Source organism: Lissotriton helveticus, chromosome 4_2 (genome assembly GCF_964261635.1).
Source record: "Lissotriton helveticus chromosome 4_2, aLisHel1.1, whole genome shotgun sequence".
Classification (NCBI taxonomy): Eukaryota; Metazoa; Chordata; class Amphibia; order Caudata; family Salamandridae; genus Lissotriton; species Lissotriton helveticus.
Genome location: NC_136064.1, coordinates 81,260,096 through 81,278,922, shown reverse-complemented (window position 1 = coordinate 81,278,922; position 18,827 = coordinate 81,260,096). Strand labels below are relative to the sequence as shown.

The 18,827-nt window shown below is 46.3% G+C and overlaps 1 long non-coding RNA gene across 2 annotated transcripts in view; it reads right to left on the bottom strand.

Annotated features, from left to right (window-relative positions):
- LOC144752044 (uncharacterized) overlaps positions 1 to 18,827 on the bottom strand; it is a 404,282-nt gene that overhangs the window by 44,012 nt on the left and 341,443 nt on the right. Inside the window, exon 3 of one of the 2 annotated variants that reach the window (XR_013594018.1) lies at positions 2,472 to 2,564. This is a non-coding gene — a long non-coding RNA (uncharacterized LOC144752044). Of the gene's footprint in view, positions 1 to 2,471; positions 3,317 to 18,827 lie in introns of those variants that run through there. The other variant, XR_013594017.1, reaches the window with a different exon arrangement.

The following is an 18,827-nucleotide window of genomic DNA, read 5'->3' as shown; positions in this document are numbered from 1 at the left end:
TCACACATGCAGACATTCCAGTCACCCTGCACTCACGGTAATCAATGAAACACTGCTCAGATCCTGCTCACTCTCCACTCACACATGCAGACATTCCAGTCACCCTACACTCACGGTAATCAATGAAACACTGTTCAGACTCTGCTCACCATCCACTCACACATGCAGACATTTCAGACACCCTGCACTCATGGTAATCAATGAAACACTGATCAGATCCTGCTCACTCTCTACTCACACATGCAGACATTCCAGTCACCCCGCACTCATGGTGATCAATGAAACACTGCTCAGACTCCACTCCTCCTCCACTCACATATGCAGACATTCCAGTCACCCTGCACTCACGGTAATCAATGAAACACTGTTCAGACTCTGCTCACCATCCACTCACACATGCAGACATTCCAGTCACCCTACACTCACGGTAATCAATGAAACACTGTTCAGACTCTGCTCACCATCCACTCACACATGCAGACATTTCAGACACCCTGCACTCATGGTAATCAATGAAACACTGATCAGATCCTGCTCACTCTCTACTCACACATGCAGACATTCCAGTCACCCCGCACTCATGGTGATCAATGAAACACTGCTCAGACTCCACTCCTCCTCCACTCACATATGCAGACATTCCATTCACCCCGCACTCATGGTAATCAATGAAACACTGCTCAGACTCTATTCACTCTCCACTCACACATGCAGACATTCCAGTCACCCCGCACTCATGGTAATCAATGAAACACTGCTCAGACTCTGCTCACTCTTCACTCACACATGCAGACATTCCAGTCACCCTGCACTCATGGTAATCAATGAAACACTGCTCAGACTCTATTCACTCTCCACTCACACATGCAGACATTCCAGTCACCCCGCACTCATGGTAATCAATGAAACACTGCTCAGACTCTGCTCACTCTCCACTCACACATGCAGACATCGCAGTCACCATGCACTCATGGGAATCAATGAAACTCTGCTCAGACCCTGCTCACTCTCCACTCACACATGCAGACATTCCAGTCACCCTGCACTCACGGGAATCAATGAAACACTGCTCAGACACTGCTCACTCTCCACTCACACATGCAGACATTCCAGTCACCCTGCACTCATGGAAATCAATGAAACACTGCTCACTCTCCACTCACACACGCAGACATTCCAGTCACCCTGCACTCATGGTAATCAATGAAACACTGCTCACTCTCCAATCACACATGCAGACATTCCAGTCACCCCGCACTCATGGTAATCAATGAAACACTGCTCAGACTCTGCTCACTCTCCACTCACACATGCAGACATCGCAGTCACCATGCACTCATGGGAATCAATGAAACACTGCTCAGACACTGTTCACTCTCCACTCACACATGCAGACATTCCAGTCACCCTGCACTCATGGTAATCAATGAAACACTGCTCAGACACTGCTCACTCTCCACTCACACATGCAGACATTCCAGTCACCCTGCACTCATGGTAATCAATGAAACACTGCTCACTCCCCACTCACACATGCAGACATTCCAGTAACCCCGCACTCACGGTAATCAATGAAACACTGCTCATACTCTGCTCACTCTCCACTCACACATGCAGACGCTCCAGTCACCCTGCACTCATGGTAATTGCTGAAAGACTGCATACCCTCCACTCACACAGGTGCATACTTCATCTTGAACACAAACATCCAAGCTGCTCATTCTAAACACTTTGCAGCTCAAAGGCATACCGCTCACCCTGCACTCACACAGGTACACGCTCACCCTACACTCTTACAGACCACTCAGTTCTGGAAACCAATGGTGCTGCACCTACTGCATTATTGATAGCTACGTCCCTGCCTTAGATATCACAGCGGGGCACACTCACTGTTGGGTGCAACTGCGCTGACTGGGCTAGGTGTATCCCCACCAACATAACCCAAGATCATGTCACTTTCTGTAACAATGTAAAAATCAAAAGAGGAAAGGAAGAGGGACTTGAAGGTTGTGACACCCTCCTCATATACAGTGTTAATGGAAAATGTAATTTCCCATGTATCCGGTGGGCCCACCCTAGATGACTCAAGGTTAACTCTCTCTTGATTGTAACACTTTATGTAATAAGACCACTTGCAGAAGAGTTGAGGTACAAGCCTGCACCATCTGTACATGCCTCTTTCATAACCTTATCTATCCTGGGGAAGTATGCCAAGGGCGCACAGTAAGTGGCTTTATTAATTTATTTTATTTTCCCTATTCCGTCATTTGTCACTTTCACCCCCTCTCCCACCCACGCCCGCCTCACCGCGCTTATCTGCACGAGCCGCCACTGAATTAAATATCTACATCAATGAACTTTCTAATTTGTAGATAAGGAATCTACAACACCACAGCAGTAAAGATGAAGATTGTCTTAACATTAGGAGTGTGAAAGGGATTGCTCTATGTATTTTGACAAAGAAGGTGTACCTTCCAGTGGAGATCACCTTCACAGCTCAGGATCTGTGACTGCATCGATTGCCTCTCATTGTACCACCGGAGCCCGCATTGTTTTCAGTAATCCTTGCAGGAAGAAAAAAATGTAGAAATTGAGCGCGATAAAGAACCTGCTAGTGAAATCCGTTTAGAACCTTATAATTTGCTTTAGTAACAATTAATGTATAAAATGCTCATTTCCCCTCCAAATCTAATTATCCCCATACATCATCTTTCAGGAACATAAGAATAAAACCAATTCTCAATAAAAGAAACAGTATCAGGAGAAACTTGTGCTTATCTTGTTCAATGGACATCACAGGAGCTGGACATATTACAATGGAAGACATCATATATATAATGAAATGTGATCTTAAATTTGATTGCTTTGTTGCGTGAGAGGAAATGGTTGCTGGTAGTATTTTTTGTAGTGTCAATAGAGTAAATTAGGTAATACAGTGTAGGTCTCTAGGTCTTCCCATAAAATCATGACAGTGTGTTATTAAATGTAGATAGCAGTGAACTCAGTCCTCATACCTTGGTGATATTGATTCCATTGAAAGAGGGACCTATGACCTACAGAACAAGCTTAGGGATGGCGAGCAGTAAACATTGTCATCTAATTATTAGTCTGGGGGAGATTGTGAACGGTTCCAAGCATGGAGATGATCACAGAAATATTGATTAGAATTTTATATCTGGTACATTGTATTAATGCAACTCAAGATTTAAAAATCCAAAGTCCAGTGACTGGAGACATGAATATCGCCAACATAAAAACATTAGGGCATATTATCAAAAATGGCATTAAAATGATCGCCGCTTTAGCGGCAGGAAACTGCCGTTTTAGCTGCAATAATGGGCTTGATAATATGCCCTTGTGAATTCCCATAGAAGCCCATGTTCTGGTGTTAACCTGGGTTTCTATGGAAATTCACAAGGGCATATTATCAAGCCCATTATCGCCGCTTAAGCGGCAGTTTCCTGCAGCTGAAGCGGCGATAATTTTAACGCCGTTCTTGATAATATACCCCATTGTGAGCTAAAAGCATTCCAAATCAACTCATTCACCTCCCATCTCTCACCCATTGCATACCACTATCTTCTACTGTTCAACCTTTACATGGAACCACTTGGCCCAGTACTGCAGAGTTACACCATTAGGCCGATGATACTAAAATGACCATCTCTCCAAAATAGAGCTGGTAAGATGGTGCATTGTATTATAAGGGAATGCACTGTCTGAAATAAATTCATTAGCATATACAGAAGGCAACATTGACGGAAGAGGTTCCCATTCCCAGCCTCATCACATGCGTAGCCATGTAACATTCAAATGAAGCCATGTCCATCACTTTATGAAGGGTTTGTCAGATCCCACAGTATTTTATCCGTGATTCCCGGATTGTCTCTAACTTCCTTCATGTTCTGCTTTCTTCAACTACATGTACCAGTCCATCCGTTGACACTTTGTTTCTGCTTCCGGATACGGTGCTTCCCCATTCCTGGGCTGTGTCACACCGTGTGAATAATATTAGGCTGGATTTGGCCATGTTGGGTTGCTCTATAGTATTGGCTATAATTAAGGCTCCCTGTTTTCCGTTTTTACTGATTTTTACAGATTAATACAGACAGAAAACATTTGTATTCTTGTTTGTATTTATTTTTAAATGTGGATAAAAACGGAAATTGAGTTGCTTTTTGAGTAATTCTAAATACTCTCTGCCATGACTGTCAGGCCCACAGGTGTGTGGCTTGATAGGTAAGGGGGCTAAAAAAGAAAAGAATGTTAGTAAAGAGGCTTAAACAGCAGTGGATATGCACTAGGTTGATATTGAAATTTTCATATTTTCTTATAAGTGCACTGATTTATCTTCAGCGGGTGTTCACGGCATAGAAACCTGGCAGACATTCAAGCATGAGGGCATATTTATCGGTTTAATAAATGTCAAAAAATGCTAATTTCAGCTCCATTTTTTCAAAAAATTCTAAATAAATATTGATAAATACAGATACATTTTGCAAAAAATAAATATGGATAAATACAGACAGAAATGTAAAAAAAGAAATTACCATAAAACTGGGAGCCCTAGTTATAAACCCTTATCTTAATACATGCAAACACGAACAATAGTGATTCTCACAACTACCACAATACAGAAACATTAAACGTCATATGACAGTGCAAAATCACGCAACCACCATATAACAATTCTAAGTATTCACCAAAATGGGGTCGCACACTGCTAGTACACCAGCGGGATCACCCCTAAGGACCATGGTAACTGTAGTACTGTTCTCTGCGATGCATCTTCTTTCGAATTCTCGCGTATCTTCAAATCTTCGCCATCCCTGTACACGTGTTTCGGGGTATTTACCCCTCATCAGCAGGGATTAGGCCATCTTCTTATCTTCTGGGGTTGCTGCGTGCTGCCAAATATTACCAGGTATAGTACCACACAAAGGCGCGCAGGTGCGGGGTCCCGAGCTCGTCAGCTCAAAGCTCCAAGGAGCATAAACATTCACCAAAATGGGGTCGCACACTGCTAGTACACCAGCGGGATCACCCCTAAGGACCATGGTAACTGTAGTACTGTTCTCTGCGATGCATCTTCTTTCGAATTCTCGCGTATCTTCAAATCTTCGCCATCCCTGTACACGTGTTTCGGGGTATTTACCCCTCATCAGCAGGGATTAGGCCATCTTCTTATCTTCTGGGGTTGCTGCGTGCTGTCAAATATTACCAGGTATAGTACCACACAAAGGCGCGCAGGTGCGGGGTCCCGAGCTCGTCAGCTCAAAGCTCCAAGGAGCATAAACATTCACCAAAATGGGGTCGCACACTGCTAGTACACCAGCGGGATCACCCCTAAGGACCATGGTAACTGTAGTACTGTTCTCTGCGATGCATCTTCTTTCGAATTCTCGCGTATCTTCAAATCTTCGCCATCCCTGTACACATGTTTCAGGGTATTTACCCCTCATCAGCAGGGATTAGGCCATCTTCTTATCTTCTGGGGTTGCTGCGTGCTGCCAAATATTACCAGGTATAGTACCACACAAAGGCGCGCAGGTGCGGGGTCCCGAGCTCGTCAGCTCAAAGCTCCAAGGAGCATAAACATTCACCAAAATGGCACACTGCTAGTACACCAGCGGGATCACCCCTAAGGACCATGGTAACTGTAGTACTGTTCTCTGCGATGCATCTTCTTTCGAATTCTCGCGTATCTTCAAATCTTGGCCATCCCTGTACACGTGTTTCGGGGTATTTACCCCTCATCAGCAGGGATTAGGCCATCTTCTTATCTTCTGGGGTTGCTGCGTGCTGCCAAATATTACCAGGTATAGTACCACACAAAGGCGCGCAGGTGCGGGGTCCCGAGCTCGTCAGCTCAAAGCTCCAAGGAGCATAAACATTCACCAAAATGGGGTCGCACACTGCTAGTACACCAGCGGGATCACCCCTAAGGACCATGGTAACTGTAGTACTGTTCTCTGCGATGCATCTTCTTTCGAATTCTCGCATATCTTCAAATCTTCGCCATCCCTGTACACGTGTTTCGGGGTATTTACCCCTCATCAGCAGGGATTAGGCCATCTTCTTATCTTCTGGGGTAGCTGCGTGCTGCCAAATATTACCAGGTATAGTACCACACAAAGGCGCGCAGGTGCGGGGTCCCGAGCTCGTCAGCTCAAAGCTCCAAGGAGCATAAACATTCACCAAAATGGGGTCGCACACTGCTAGTACACCAGCGGGATCACCCCTAAGGACCATGGTAACTGTAGTACTGTTCTCTGCGATGCATCTTCTTTCGAATTCTCGCGTATCTTCAAATCTTCGCCATCCCTGTACACGTGTTTCGGGGTATTTACCCCTCATCAGCAGGGATTAGGCCATCTTCTTATCTTCTGGGGTTGCTGCGTGCTGTCAAATATTACCAGGTATAGTACCACACAAAGGTGCGCAGGTGCGGGGTCCCGAGCTCGTCAGCTCAAAGCTCCAAGGAGCATAAACATTCACCAAAATGGGGTCGCACACTGCTAGTACACCAGCGGGATCACCCCTAAGGACCATGGTAACTGTAGTACTGTTCTCTGCGATGCATCTTCTTTCGAATTCTCGCGTATCTTCAAATCTTCGCCATCCCTGTACATGTGTTTCGGGGTATTTACCCCTCATCAGCAGGGATTAGGCCATCTTCTTATCTTCTGGGGTTGCTGCGTGCTGCCAAATATTACCAGGTATAGTACCATACAAAGGCGCGCAGGTGCGGGGTCCCGAGCTCGTCAGCTTAAAGCTCCAAGGAGCATAAACATTCACCAAAATGGCACACTGCTAGTACACCAGCGGGATCACCCCTAAGGACCATGGTAACTGTAGTACTGTTCTCTGCGATGCATCTTCTTTCGAATTCTCGCGTATCTTCAAATCTTCGCCATCCCTGTACACGTGTTTCGGGGTATTTACCCCTCATCAGCAGGGATTAGGCCATCTTCTTATCTTCTGGGGTAGCTGCGTGCTGCCAAATATTACCAGGTATAGTACCACACAAAGGCGCGCAGGTGCGGGGTCCCGAGCTCGTCAGCTCAAAGCTCCAAGGAGCATAAACATTCACCAAAATGGGGTCGCACACTGCTAGTACACCAGCGGGATCACCCCTAAGGACCATGGTAACTGTAGTACTGTTCTCTGCGATGCATCTTCTTTCGAATTCTCGCGTATCTTCAAATCTTCGCCATCCCTGTACACGTGTTTCGGGGTATTTACCCCTCATCAGCAGGGATTAGGCCATCTTCTTATCTTCTGGGGTTGCTGCGTGCTGTCAAATATTACCAGGTATAGTACCACACAAAGGCGCGCAGGTGCGGGGTCCCGAGCTCGTCAGCTCAAAGCTCCAAGGAGCATAAACATTCACCAAAATGGGGTCGCACACTGCTAGTACACCAGCGGGATCACCCCTAAGGACCATGGTAACTGTAGTACTGTTCTCTGCGATGCATCTTCTTTCGAATTCTCGCGTATCTTCAAATCTTCGCCATCCCTGTACATGTGTTTCGGGGTATTTACCCCTCATCAGCAGGGATTAGGCCATCTTCTTATCTTCTGGGGTTGCTGCGTGCTGCCAAATATTACCAGGTATAGTACCATACAAAGGCGCGCAGGTGCGGGGTCCCGAGCTCGTCAGCTTAAAGCTCCAAGGAGCATAAACATTCACCAAAATGGCACACTGCTAGTACACCAGCGGGATCACCCCTAAGGACCATGGTAACTGTAGTACTGTTCTCTGCGATGCATCTTCTTTCGAATTCTCGCGTATCTTCAAATCTTCGCCATCCCTGTACACGTGTTTCGGGGTATTTACCCCTCATCAGCAGGGATTAGGCCATCTTCTTATCTTCTGGGGTTGCTGCGTGGTGCCAAATATTACCAGGTATAGTACCACACAAAGGCGCGCAGGTGCGGGGTCCCGAGCTCGTCAGCTCAAAGCTCCAAGGAGCATAAACATTCACCAAAATGGGGTCGCACACTGCTAGTACACCAGCGGGATCACCCCTAAGGACCATGGTAACTGTAGTACTGTTCTCTGCGATGCATCTTCTTTCGAATTCTCGCGTATCTTCAAATCTTCGCCATCCCTGTACACGTGTTTCGGGGTATTTACCCCTCATCAGCAGGGATTAGGCCATCTTCTTATCTTCTGGGGTAGCTGCGTGCTGCCAAATATTACCAGGTATAGTACCACACAAAGGCGCGCAGGTGCGGGGTCCCGAGCTCGTCAGCTCAAAGCTCCAAGGAGCATAAACATTCACCAAAATGGGGTCGCACACTGCTAGTACACCAGCGGGATCACCCCTAAGGACCATGGTAACTGTAGTACTGTTCTCTGCGATGCATCTTCTTTCGAATTCTCGCGTATCTTCAAATCTTCACCATCCCTGTACATGTGTTTCGGGGTATTTACCCCTCATCAGCAGGGATTAGGCCATCTTCTTATCTTCTGGGGTTGCTGCGTGCTGCCAAATATTACCAGGTATAGTACCACACAAAGGCGCGCAGGTGCGGGGTCCCGAGCTCGTCAGCTCAAAGCTCCAAGGAGCATAAACATTCACCAAAATGGGGTCGCACACTGCTAGTACACCAGCGGGATCACCCCTAAAGACCATGGTAACTGTAGTACTGTTCTCTGCGATGCATCTTCTTTCGAATTCTCGCGTATCTTCAAATCTTCGCCATCCCTGTACACGTGTTTCGGGGTATTTACCCCTCATCAGCAGGGATTAGGCCATCTTCTTATCTTCTGGGGTTGCTGCGTGCTGCCAAATATTACCAGGTATAGTACCACACAAAGGCGCGCAGGTGCGGGGTCCCGAGCTCGTCAACACAAAGCTCCAAGGAGCATAAACATTCTCCAAAATGGCACACTGCTAGTACACCAGCGGGATCACCCCTAAGGACCATGGTAACTGTAGTACTGTTCTCTGCGATGCATCTTCTTTCGAATTCTCGCGTATCTTCAAATCTTCGCCATCCCTGTACACGTGTTTCGGGGTATTTACCCCTCATCAGCAAGGATTAGGCCATCTTCTTATCTTCTGGGGTTGCTGCGTGCTGCCAAATATTACCAGGTATAGTACCACACAAAGGCGCGCAGGTGCGGGGTCCCGAGCTCGTCAGCTCAAAGCTCCAAGGAGCATAAACATTCACCAAAATGGGGTCGCACACTGCTAGTACACCAGCGGGATCACCCCTAAGGACCATGGTAACTGTAGTACTGTTCTCTGCGATGCATCTTCTTTCGAATTCTCGCGTATCTTCAAATCTTCGCCATCCCTGTACACGTGTTTCGGGGTATTTACCCCTCATCAGCAGGGATTAGGCCATCTTCTTATCTTCTGGGGTTGCTGCGTGCTGTCAAATATTACCAGGTATAGTACCACACAAAGGCGCGCAGGTGCGGGGTCCCGAGCTCGTCAGCTCAAAGCTCCAAGGAGCATAAACATTCACCAAAATGGGGTCGCACACTGCTAGTACACCAGCGGGATCACCCCTAAGGGTGATACCCCGAAACACGTGTCCAGGGATGGCGAAGACAGTGAAGATACCAGAAGATCGAAAGATGATGCACCGCGAACACTTTACTACATTGACCAGAGTCCTTAGGGGCGACACCGCCGGTGTGTGAGTAGTGTGTGACCCCACCCCCATTTATAACTTTAAAGCTCCCGTGAGCAGTGGGCTGACGAGCCTGGGATCCCGCACCTACGCGCCTGAGTGGTACTATACCTGGCAGATATTGGCAGCCATCGGCAACCCCAGTACACGGCCTATCCCTGCTGACGAGGGGTGATACCCCGAAACACGTGTCCAGGGATGGCGAAGACAGTGAAAATAGCAGAAGATCGAAAGATGATGCATTGCGAACACTTTACTACATTGACCAGAGTCCTTCGGGGCGACACCGCCGGTGTGTGAGTAGTGTGTGACCCCACCCCCATTTGTAACTTTAAAGCTCCCGTGAGCAGTGGGCTGACGAGCCTGGGATCCCGCACCTACGCGCCTGAGTGGTACTATACCTGGCAGATATTGGCAGCCATCGGCAACGCCAGTACACGGCCTATCCCTGCTGACGAGGGTTGATACCCCGAAACACGTGTCCAGGGATGGCGAAGACAGTGAAGATAGCAGAAGATCGAAAGATGATGCATTGCGAGCACTTTATGGTGGCCTCTCTTGATTTAGTCTGGCACGCAACAAGCTTAGCTGCGCATCCAGAAGTTCAACTTTTGTATAATTTATCCTGCACTTTTTTGCACTTTTGCCACTTTATGCATCAATTTTTATGTATTAGGTACATCATTTTACTATGACCCTTGAGGCAAGCAATGTTAAGGCTACATAATTGTCAGTGCATTTGTATGTCTGGTCTGTTGGTTCATCTTGATTAATTTTATTGCTGTAACTTTTATGGTGTTTTAATTTGTTTTCTCTCTTCTCTAATTTTCTGTGTTCTTTTGAACCTGTTGTATGTTTGTAGATTCTACTCTCTCCCCAACATTGTTTAATCTATGCATGGAGCCCCTAACCAAAATCCTCGACCTCCCACATATTTCCTACCAAATATATGAGGATAACACTCAGCTCTACATCATGAAAATCATCTCTCCCGAAGACATCAATATCCTCAATAACAACTTGACTAAAGCATAACATTGCCTGACTGGTACCCACCTCAAACTTAAAGCCCTCAAAAGAGAATTCTTAATGATCTCACCGCCCATCATCGCCCATAGTATCAAAGATTGGCTACTACATCTCACTGCATTCAGCTGTACCCCTCACATCATTGACTCCGTAAAATCCTTACATATTATATTGGACAATGCCCTCTCCATGCAAAAGCACATCAGTGCCGCCACCAAAGGATATAACCTACAACTGCATGCTTTAAGGAAACTAAAACCTTTCCTCCCGCTGGCTGACCTCGAAACTGCGGTTCAAGCACTTGTGTTGTATAAATTAGATTATAGTAGTGCTACCCTTGTGGGCCTCCCAAATACCACACTTACTCTGCTGAAGGCTACTATGAATGAGCAGTCAGGATCTAAAAAAAGTGATCACATCACCCCAACCTCCAACCACTGAAATGGCTACCCTATGAGGCTTGGATCCATCTCAAAATTGCATATATGGCCCATAAAGTGATGCATCACAACACCCCTTCTGACTTGACCCAGAAACTGACCCTATTGGATGGAAGCAGATGTTCCAGAAGCACAAACACCCTATGACTAAAGCTACAAAAATGTAACAAAAAGAACACGGACAACCGATCCTTCTCCGGAATTGCCCCCACAATCTGGAACTCTCTCCTTCCCAAGATCAGATGCAACCAATCCACATCCATCTTCAGGAAAGATGTGAAAACTCTACTATCCAGTTAATTCTTCACTCTCCTCATGAGCAACCCTTTCTTGCTTGTTTGTCGCTGCCTCTTGCCACGCCTTCGGACTTTGCTCATGTCAGTACTTATGACTGACTACATGTTCCTATCTCTCTTCTCACCATTTGCTCATGGAAATTTTGTTCTCATGACTTATGCTATGCTTTTGTATATTGCCTACCATTTTGTGTCACACCTTCCTTCATTATTCCGGTATAAGGCTCTGTCACCCGAAAGCGTCTTGTTCATGCTATATAAAACTCCAAAGAAATAAATAAATGCATTGATTGCTTGTTTTCACCTTGTTATATGCATTTGTATTTATGGCCTTCTTTGGTCGAATATAGTTATTTGAATCGAATCGAATAATTTGGTCAGATGTATTACATTTAAACTTTACTAAAGTAGTTGCATGTGCAATAGAGGAATCATGATGTACACACAGAACCACAATTACGCCAACACAAACCCCAGCATACGTCTAAACAACCAACTTATATGCTCAGGTCTACTTTCATGTGCCCACACCCCTGCCATTTACTATTCAACACTATGAAAAGTTGCGCTGTAGTCAAACTTCAGTAAATTAGGGTGTGTGGACCCAATTCACAGAACTAACTTAAGACAAAATCCTAAACTTACTACCATTTTGGTATTCACAGAAGGCACTTACTCATTTCGGTATTCACAGAAAGCACTTACTCATTTCGGTATTCACAGAAGTTAGGTGTCCTAACTTTAGGGCTCCTAAATGCCTTCTGTGAATACCGAAAGTCTTAAAGTTAGGATTTTTCTCAGTTTAGAAGTCCTAAAGGGTACACAGACATAATATCGACTCCAAAATATCGTTTGGACATAATATCGACTCCAAAATATCGTTTGGAGAAAATATCGACAGGACAGAATATCGACAGCCAAAATATCGTTTTTAAGGTAAGTGAAGTAATATCGTTTTTAAGGTAAGTGAAGTAATATCGTTTTTATTTTTAGGGTTCAGGGTCAGTTTTGGGTTTTTGGGTAAAGGGGTATTTTTAGGGATCAGGGTTAGTTTTGTGTTTTTGGGTAAAGGGGTATTTTTAGGGTTCAGGGTCAGTTTTGGGTTTTTGGGTAAAGGGGTATTTTTAGGGTTCAGGGTCAGTTTTCAGTTTTTGGGCAAAGGGGTATTTTTAGGGTTCAGGGTCAGTTTTCAGTTTTTGGGTAAAGGGGTATTTTTAGGGTTCAGGGTCAGTTTTCAGTTTTTGGGTAAAGGGGTATTTTTAGGTTTCAGGGTCAGTTTTCAGTTTTTGGGTAAAGGGGTATTTTTAGGGTTCAGGGTCAGTTTTCAGTTTTTGGGTATTATTTTACTATATTTTATTACTATATATATATGTTTAATAAATATGAAATAAAAAATATTTATTTAACTTTCATTAATTATTTCATTATTATAAGTTAATTTAAGTAATTTTAAGTATATTTTAGTAATTAAGTATTAATATTAATTTAATTTAACACTGTTTTTAGTAAATACGATATTTTTTACAACTATATTTTTGTAAACGATATTTTTAACTCGATATTTTTGTACTTACTAGTTTGTAGATAGAAACTCGATATTTTGACTGTCGATATTTTCTCAACGATATTTTTGATGGTCGATATTCTTTCAGTCGATATTCTTTCAGTGATCCGTCCTAAAGTTAGGACTCCTAACTTCTGTGAATACCGAAATGAGTAAGTGCCTTCTGTGAATACCAAAATGAGTAAGTGTCTTCTGTGAATACCAAAATGGTAGTAAGTATCTTCTGTGAAAACCAAAATGGTAGTAAGTTTAGGATTTTGACTTAAGTTAGTTCTGTGAATAGGGCCCCGTGTGTGCACGCACGTAGGTGTGTGCGTGTATGTATGTGTGTATGTCTGTGTTTCTGTGAGTGTCTGTGTGTGTGGCGTGTGTGTGTGTGTGTGTTTGTGTGTGTCTGTGTGTCTGTCTGTCTGTGTGTGGCGTGCGTGTGTGTGTGTCTGTCTGTGTGTGGCGTGTGTGTGTTGTGTTTTTGGTAGGTAGCCCACCCACATCCATAATCCCTGGAAACGCTAAGCAGTTCGCTCTCTCTCTAGCTGGAGAGCTGCTCCTTTATTCGCATCAACATTTCCGAAGTTCGAAATCTGCCCTCCATAAATGTCTGTTTTCCTAGCAGCGTTCTTGCCCATAGGAGAAACTCAAATGGTATCCAGACCTGGATAGAAAAGTATTGAATTTCGCCAATTCCAGCAGAGACTTTAAGCATAGGATTAGCAAGTGCTACTCATGCTGAGCTTACTAATGCCAAAGGCATATTACGTCGCCAGCCACAATATCACAGCTTTGGTCTAGTTTTATACCAACCAAGCCAAACCGGGAATGAGACACATAGGGGCACATGCATCATTCTAAATGCTGGTTGCAATGGGGCAGATTCTGGTGTGCCATATGTAGAACCGCCCTAGCAAAATGGACCTAGAAAAGAACATCTTCAGTGCCAGCCTCCGCCAGGATAAAGTAACCAATGTTGTAACAGTCAGTGTAGCACTTAGAAGGAAAGTCTCCTGATGGAATGCAAAGTGCAAATACGAATGACCATCACTCGTATTCCTTCGAGAACGCTAAAAGCACGGCTAAGAATGGTATTGAAGTGAAGATAGGAAATAGAGGACGCTGTGCTCTTCGGGGTATATTTACCAATATGTCACGCAGCGCAGCAAGTCACCATGCTGCACTGCATGACAGGAAAAGGGCAGGAGTGCGCCATATTTAACACAATATGGCACTCTCCTGCCCTTTCCCAGCGCTGGCGCACAATGTGCTGCCGAGCGCCAACAAAGGCACTCTTGCACCATGGTGCAAGGTGTGGAAAATGACAATGTATATGTACATAAGCGGCGTTCATTTGTGTTCACCATACCCCTCGCTGTAAGCAGAACGAATACCGCGAAGCATTGACCGCATCATCCCGCCAGCATAGGCCCATGCACGCACGTACACGACAGCCATTTTAGGCACCAAGGCCTCTCTGCCCGTTTGTTAAAATCCCCAGCACCCCCCCCGTTGAACACCCCCGCTCTCTCATGCATAGGCCATAAAACCCTCTCCCCCTGCTCTAAAAGTGACACCCCTGCCTGACCGACACCCGCTGCATTCCTCCCAGGAACACCCTTCCCCTCTTCTGATGACCCCCCCCCGGCTACACCTGGCCTCTCGACCCGGTCCCAAGTCATAAAACAAGGCCTCATGGATGTACCCCCCCTGGCCCCGCATAGCAAAACGTGATACACCAACTGAAGTGCCCGATCTTATCGCCTGCCCAACCTTAGATCTGACCACCCCCCTCTTGCCCTCGTGTCCTGTTGGAATGTCCGGCTGCAAGATTACAATCACATGTTACATTTGGAAGGGGAAACGACATCCGAGCGACAGGTATGGGAATAGGCCTGAAGCTGGGATTCCAAACGTGCCTTTTCGTACTTCAAAGTTTCTTTATTGCAATAAGGAATGTTTGTACATCATAAACCTGTGTATAAAAGACGGAGCCTCAGAGAAACTTGTTAGAGCACCTCTTGAAGACATTGTGCGCGTGTCCGAAATGACAGGCTCTCCTCATGAGAAATAAAAATCTGTTCTTGCACTCCCGCTTCCAGCGCCCGTCTCTTTATTTGGTAACTGATCAAAATGGGAACTAAGAGGCGTCTTGTGCCAGCAGCCTGGGCATCGGTTGTAATTTGGGCTGTTTTTCCTCAATTGGCGTCCCAACGCGGGGCCCATCAGCGACATAAGGTCCGGTAAGAGAGGTCCAGACGATGGGGTGAACATCTGAACGATTGGAGTATACCTGCCTTGAGAGGGCCCTCGTCCGGCTGCCGATTGAATGAACTTCACCGATTCCGAACGGACCTCTCTCAAGCGACCTACTGTCCTGACTGGGATCCCACAGGAAAGCTGCGGTAAAAACATGGAGTAAGAGAACGATAGGGCGCTGGAAAGGGAAGGCGAAGAACTGTCCACACGGTCCGGTCCGGGTAAGGTTAAGTAGGACGTGTTTACGTCTGATTGATAGGATGGCTTTATCCATCTGATTGATTGATTGTTTATATTGGAATCGGTATTTAAATACTGGTATTGTTTATTGATTGGTTCATTTAGCCTTGGTTGCTACTTGAAGTATTGGTTCTCTTTGAGACATTCTCTGTTTGCAAACAGCGACGAATAGGAACGTTCCTCTCTCTTTGCAAATAGTGAAGGATAGGTAATGCGGACTTTTGTCCCCCGTTGTAATCCGTCATGCCTATTTTTCTCCCCACTGATTGATTGGTTGCTCTGTTGCTCTTTGAGACATTCGCTGTCTACAAATGGGGAAGAATAGGAATATTCTGTCTCCCTTTGCAGATAGCGAAGGGTAGGTAATGCAGACTTTTGTCCCCCATTGTAATCCGTCATGCCTATTTTTCTCCCCACTGATTGTTTGTTATCGATTTTTATCGATTATCGCGCTTTTGAGATATTCCCTGTCTACAAACAGAGAAGAATAGGAATATTCTGTCTCCCTTTGCAGATTGCGAAGGATAGGTAATGCGGACTTTTGTCCCCCGTTGTAATCCGTCATGCCTGTTTTTCTCCCCACTGATTGATTGATTGTCTGGACATTTATTGTTCAAGGAATAGTTCTTTTGAGGTATTCTCTGTTTGCAAATAACGTGGAATAGAAATATTCTGTCTAGTCTTTGCAAGTAGTGAAGGGTAGGTAATGCGGACCTTTGTCCCCCGTTGTAATATGTCATGCCTATCTACTCCCCACTGATTGGTAAACTAGTTCCACCCGGACCATTTATTAGAGGTAGATCATCTGGCTCAACCGGAGGGCGCCCCTAATAAAAAGGACTTATGTAAAATACGAACTAATCACCGTATCCTGTTAACAGAAACTTTAGCACGAAACACACTAGAAAAGGAAGGAAAAAGAAATCGAGCAAAATCAGTAGGCCACTGATGAGTTTTTTTTTTACTTTGCTACAAATAAGAAACGTTAGAAATAGCCCGCAATAAGACACATGAAAGTGGTGAGAGAAGCCAAGCTTGACATCGCGGCAGCCACAAGGTAGCTAGGCTCCGCCGCCCCTCACTGCTCCAAACATGTCTGTCCCACCGCCCGCCACGCCCAATAACGGTAACATAAGATAGATACAAGTCAGCAGATACCTACCCCCATTCCGGAAGCTCCCGAAGTGCAACAGGTCCACGGTTACGCCCATCCGGAAGACGAGACCTCGACACGTGCAGGGCGAGGCCCGGCTGGCCGCCATCGGCCGGAGAGGTCGTGGGGTGGATGGCCCGGAATGTACTGGTCTTCCCATCCTCCTCTTCTGGCGCCTTGCAGGCCACGGGGGGGGGGATGTCTTGCTTATGCCTCCGACCCCCCCCTCTCTCATCGCCTGGTCCGGCCATCACGAATGTCAGCGCCAGGAGAAGGCGTGGGGTGCACTGGGAGGGAGAGGCGGGAGAGGCGCGGACGAGCCTCTCCCACCTCCCCAGGTGGAGGCCCCTCAGCTGCACCCCCAACGCTCCACTCACCCGACAAGGGTTCGTCCACTCTTGCGGTGCAGCGACGCTCCACTCACCCGACAAGGGTTCGTCCACTGTTGCGATACAACGGCGCTTCGCCCGAACCAGCTGAGTTCCTCCCACTCTTGGGACACAGCGCTGCACCCCTGCGCCTCACCCACCAAGCTGAGTTGCGCCCACCCCTCTTGCGGTGCAACCCCACGCCCGACAGGCTGGAGTCCGTCTGCTCTTGCGATCCAGCGACTGCCGGTTGCCGCGGAACTCATAAAATGGCGGTCGACTCTGCAGGATTGGGCCTGGCGTGCAAAGTTGGCCTGGTCGCTTGTCAGCTAGAAAATGAGTCCCCCGTCCAGAAGCGTTCTCCTCAGCTTTGAAGATTCTATGAGAACTGCAGGGGCCCCCGACCCCCCCCCCCCCCCCCACCCCCCGATGGGGAATGACTGCCATGATTGCCCGCGGAACGACCAAGACGTAGCCACGAGACGTTGGCGCTCTCATGCTGGCGCCAGCCTCAGTTTGAATGACCAAAATCCTGCAGACTACCAATTTGATCAGTTCCGGTGGAACACCAGTATGACCCGGTAGGAAAGATTGTTGCACCCCCCCCCCCCCTTTTTTACTGATGGTTCATATCGCCGGCCCCTTCTGTTGCCCTTTAACGAAACTTTTGGACTGCCGAAAGAGGCTCTGGTCCAACCACGAGTTGGTGGAGACATTTTGACTATACTTGGACCTGCCTGACCTCACCCAAAATGGCGCCGGTACAAATGAAACTCGCAACTCCCTGTTGTGTTCCGGTTGCTCAGCCTTGATATCATGAGATATGTATGCAGTTTTTTAAGCGCATGGCGGGAGGGGATGGGTACTGATTGAACATTCAGACAATGAATTGATATTAAGTTCTGACGCGTCATTGATTACCGTATTATTGAAAGTTCGAATTTTTGACACTTATGGTACTTGCCCACAATGAATTTTCGATATGATTTTATTGCACTTGTCGCACCTTTATGAAATGAACGACCACCGACTCCGTTCTCAAATAAATATCCCCTCATTTACAGTTCCAGTCTGCACCGTGGCCGGCCCACGTGGTTGTAGGCCCGTATTTGTGCGCCAAACATTTTTAAATAAAGGTTTTTTTTTAAAAACAAACATAGTTGTAGCGCTTAGATTGGTAAGTTTCGAATAAATGGCCACTGTTTCCGATGTAAGTAAAATACAGGTGAAATGAAGCAACTCGATTACTTAAAGGATAAAAAGCAAAGTACACAGAAATATTGCAAATGTGAATGGTCCAGGTTAGTGTGTGTGTGGGTTTTTATTTTTGTGCAACGTAAAGCAATCGATAAAGGTCCCGGTATTTAGCCTTTACTTTATGTGCCACATGTATCAGGGAAGTTGTTTCAGATGCCCCTAAGCCACTCCGAAGGAATGCCACCTAGCCCCTCTAGTTTCCGTGCCTAATGAACAAAAACGACCCTGTACCACTATAGACCATCCCTCCTCCTTGAAGGAGAGCACGAGTTCACCCCCCACTTTACACTGACTGCCCTTTGTTTTGACCCTTCCCTACACACGATCCGTAATACCACACTTGGGCGATCTATGCAATACACAGTCCATCAATGATTATCTCTCCCGCACTACCGGTCCCTCTGGGCGTAAACGCCGAGATGAAAGGGACTGCATCCCGCGGAGATAGGTCGAGTATGTGGTAAGTAAAAGCATTTTCGGGTTTATGCGCGCTGATGTGTTTTAAAACGCTGCCCCCACCCCTTCTTCTTCCCTTCTTTCTGCAGGTCACATCGGAACGTCGACTAAAGTATGGAGAAGACC